This window comes from Borostomias antarcticus (assembly GCF_949987555.1).
Source record: "Borostomias antarcticus genome assembly, contig: scaffold_240, whole genome shotgun sequence".
NCBI lineage: Eukaryota > Metazoa > Chordata > Actinopteri > Stomiiformes > Stomiidae > Borostomias > Borostomias antarcticus.
Window position 1 is genome coordinate 67,501 of NW_028175875.1, and position 5,000 is coordinate 72,500.

The following is a 5,000-nucleotide window of genomic DNA, read 5'->3' on the forward strand; positions in this document are numbered from 1 at the left end:
ACACAACAATGGCCTCTCATTCACCCATTCACACAACAATGGCCTCTCATTCACCCATTCACACAACAATGGCCTCTCATTCACCCATTCGCAAAAACAATGGCCACTCATTCACCCATTCACACAACAATGGCCACTCATTCACCCATTCACACAACAATGGCCTCTCATTCACCAATTCACAGAACAATGGCCTCTCATTCACCCATTCACACAACAATGGCCACTCATTCACCCATTCACACAACAATGGCCTCTCATTCACCCATTCACACAACAATGGCCTCTCATTCACCCATTCACACAACAATGGCCTCTCATTCACCCATTCACACAACAATGGCCACTCATTCACCCATTCACACAACAATGGCCTCTCATTCACCCATTCACACAACAATGGCCTCCCATTCACCCATTCACACAACAATGGCCTCTCATTCACCCATTCACACAACAATGGCCACTCATTCACCCATTCACACATCAATGGCCTCTCATTCACCCATTCACACAACAATGGCCTCTCATTCACCCATTCACACAACAATGGCCACTCATTCACCCATTCACACAACAATGGCCTCTCATTCACCCATTCACACAACAATGGCCACTCATTCACCCATTCACACAACAATGGCCTCTCATTCACCCATTCACACAACAATGGCCTCTCATTCACCCATTCACACAACAATGGCCACTCATTCACCCATTCACACAACAATGACCTCTCATTCACCCATTCACACAACAATGGCCTCTCATTCACCCATTCACACAACAATGGCCTCTCATTCACCCATTCACACATCAATGGCCTCTCATTCACCCATTCACACAACAATGGCCTCTCATTCACCCATTCACACAACAATGGCCACTCATTCACCCATTCACACAACAATGGCCTCTCATTCACCCATTCACACAACAATGGCCTCTCATTCACCCATTCACACAACAATGGCCACTCATTCACCCATTCACACAACAATGGCCTCTCATTCACCCATTCACACAACAATGGCCACTCATTCACCCATTCACACAACAATGACCTCTCATTCACCCATTCACACAACAATGGCCTCTCATTCACCCATTCACACAACAATGGCCACTCATTCACCCATTCACACAACAATGGCCTCTCATTCACCCATTCACACAACAATGGCCTCTCATTCACCCATTCACACAACAATGGCCTCTCATTCACCCATTCACACAACAATGGCCTCTCATTCACCCATTCACACAACAATGGCCACTCATTCACCCATTCACACAACAGTGACCTCTCATTCACCCATTCACACAACAATGGCCTCTCATTTACCCATTCACACAACAATGGCCACTCATTCACCCATTCACACAACAATGGCCTCTCATTCACCCATTCACACAACAATGGCCATTCATTCACCCATTCACACAACAATGGCCTCTCATTCACCCATTCACACAACAATGGCCTCTCATTCACCCATTCACACAACAATGGCCTCTCATTCACCCATTCACACAACAATGGCCACTCATTCACCCATTCACACATCAATGGCCTCTCATTCACCCATTCACACAACAATGGCCACTCATTCACCCATTCACACAACAATGGCCTCTCATTCACCCATTCACACAACAATGGCCTCTCATTCACCCATTCACACAACAATGGCCACTCATTCACCCATTCACACATCAATGGCCTCTCATTCACCCATTCACACAACAATGGCCTCTCATTCACCCATTCACACAACAATGGCCACTCATTCACCCATTCACACAACAATGGCCTCTCATTCACCCATTCACACAACAATGGCCTCTCATTCACCCATTCACACATCAATGGCCTCTCATTCACCCATTCACACAACAATGGCCACTCATTCACCCATTCACACAACAATGGCCTCTCATTCACCCATTCACACAACAATGGCCTCTCATTCACCCATTCACACAACAATGGCCACTCATTCACCCATTCACACAACAATGGCCTCTCATTCACCCATTCACACAACAATGGCCTCTCATTCACCCATTCACACAACAATGGCCACTCATTCACCCATTCACACAACAATGGCCTCTCATTCACCCATTCACACAACAATGGCCACTCATTCACCCATTCACACAACAATGACCTCTCATTCACCCATTCACACAACAATGGCCACTCATTCACCCATTCACACAACAATGGCCTCTCATTCACCCATTCACACAACAATGGCCTCTCATTCACCCATTCACACAACAATGGCCTCTCATTCACCCATTCACACAACAATGGCCACTCATTCACCCATTCACACAACAATGGCCTCTCATTCACCCATTCACACAACAATGGCCACTCATTCACCCATTCACACAACAATGGCCTCTCATTCACCCATTCACACAACAATGGCCTCTCATTCACCCATTCACACAACAATGGCCACTCATTCACCCATTCACACAACAATGGCCTCTCATTCACCCATTCACACAACAATGGCCACTCATTCACCCATTCACACAACAATGACCTCTCATTCACCCATTCACACAACAATGGCCACTCATTCACCCATTCACACAACAATGGCCTCTCATTCACCCATTCACACAACAATGGCCTCTCATTCACCCATTCACACAACAATGGCCACTCATTCACCCATTCACACAACAATGGCCTCTCATTCACCCATTCACACAACAATGGCCTCTCATTCACCCATTCACACAACAATGGCCACTCATTCACCCATTCACACAACAATGGCCTCTCATTCACCCATTCACACAACAATGGCCACTCATTCACCCATTCACACAACAATGACCTCTCATTCACCCATTCACACAACAATGGCCACTCATTCACCCATTCACACAACAATGGCCTCTCATTCACCCATTCACACAACAATGGCCTCTCATTCACCCATTCACACAACAATGGCCTCTCATTCACCCATTCACACAACAATGGCCACTCATTCACCCATTCACACAACAATGGCCTCTCATTCACCCATTCACACAACAATGGCCTCTCATTCACCCATTCACACAACAATGGCCACTCATTCACCCATTCACACAACAGTGACCTCTCATTCACCCATTCACACAACAATGGCCTCTCATTCACCCATTCACACAACAATGGCCACTCATTCACCCATTCACACAACAATGGCCTCTCATTCACCCATTCACACAACAATGGCCATTCATTCACCCATTCACACAACAATGGCCTCTCATTCACCCATTCACACAACAATGGCCTCTCATTCACCCCATTCACCCATTCACACAACAATGGCCTCTCATTCACCCATTCACACAACAATGGCCACTCATTCACCCATTCACACACCAATGGCGGTAGCTGCCATGCAAGGTGCTAACCTGCTCATTGGGAGCAATTTGGGGTTAGGTGTCTTGCTCAAGGACACTTCAACATGTGGACAGTCAGAGCTGGGATTCGAACCACTGACCCTTCGATCACTGAACGACCCGCTCTACCAACTGAGCTCCAGCCGCCCCGTAGATTCATATTATATAGGATAGTAGATTCATATTATATAGGATAGTAGATTCATAGTATATAGGATAGTAGATTCATATTATATAGGATAGTAGATTCATATTATATAGGATAATAGATTCATATTATATAGGATAGTAGATTCATATTATATAGGATAATAGATTCATATATAGGATAGTAGATTCATATTATATAGGATAGTAGATTCATATTATATAGGATAATAGATTCATATTATATAGGATAATAGATTCATATTATATAGGATAGTAGATTCATATTATATAGGATAATAGATTCATATTTAGGATAGTAGATTCATATATAGGATAATAGATTCATATATAGGATAGTAGATTCATATATAGGATAGTAGATTCATATTATATAGGATAGTAGATTCATATTATATAGGATAGTAGATTCATATATAGGATAGTAGATTCATATTATATAGGATAGTAGATTCATATTATATAGGATAATAGATTCATATTATATAGGATAATAGATTCATATATAGGATAGTAGATTCATATTATATAGGATAATAGATTCATATATAGGATAGTAGATTCATATATAGGATAATAGATTCATATATAGGATAGTAGATTCATATTATATAGGATAGTAGATTCATATTATATAGGATAGTAGATTCATATTATATAGGATAGTAGATTCATATATAGGATAGTAGATTCATATTATATAGGATAGTAGATTCATATTATATAGGATAGTAGATTCATATTATATAGGATAGTAGATTCATATTATATAGGATAGTAGATTCATATTATATAGGATAGTAGATTCATATATAGGATAGTAGATTCATATATAGGATAATAGATTCATATTATATAGGATAGTAGATTCATATATAGGATAATAGATTCATATATAGGATAGTAGATTCATATTATATAGGATAGTAGATTCATATTATATAGGATAGTAGATTCATATTATATAGGATAGTAGATTCATATTATATAGGATAGTAGATTCATATTATAAAGGATAATAGATTCATATTATATAGGATAGTAGATTCATATTATATAGGATAGTAGATTCATATTATATAGGATCATAGATTCATATTATATAGGATAGTAGATTCATATTATATAGGATAGTAGATTCATATTATATAGGATAGTAGATTCATATTATATAGGATAGTAGATTCATATATAGGATAGTAGATTCATATTATATAGGATAGTAGATTCATATTATATAGGATAATAGATTCATATTATATAGGATAGTAGATTCATATTATATAGGATAATAGATTCATATTATATAGGATAGTAGATTCATATTATATAGGATAATAGATTCATATTATATAGGATAGTAGATTCATATTATAAAGGATAATAGATTCATATTATATAGGATA

The 5,000-nt window shown here is 39.6% G+C and overlaps 1 protein-coding gene across 1 annotated transcript in view; it reads right to left on the minus strand.

The window, feature by feature from the left end:
• The window catches only part of LOC311329100 (teneurin-2-like), a gene marked incomplete at both ends in the record, with an annotated part of 117,124 nt that overhangs the window by 66,776 nt on the left and 45,348 nt on the right, over nucleotides 1-5,000 (minus strand). The gene's annotated exons all lie outside the window — the stretch shown is intronic.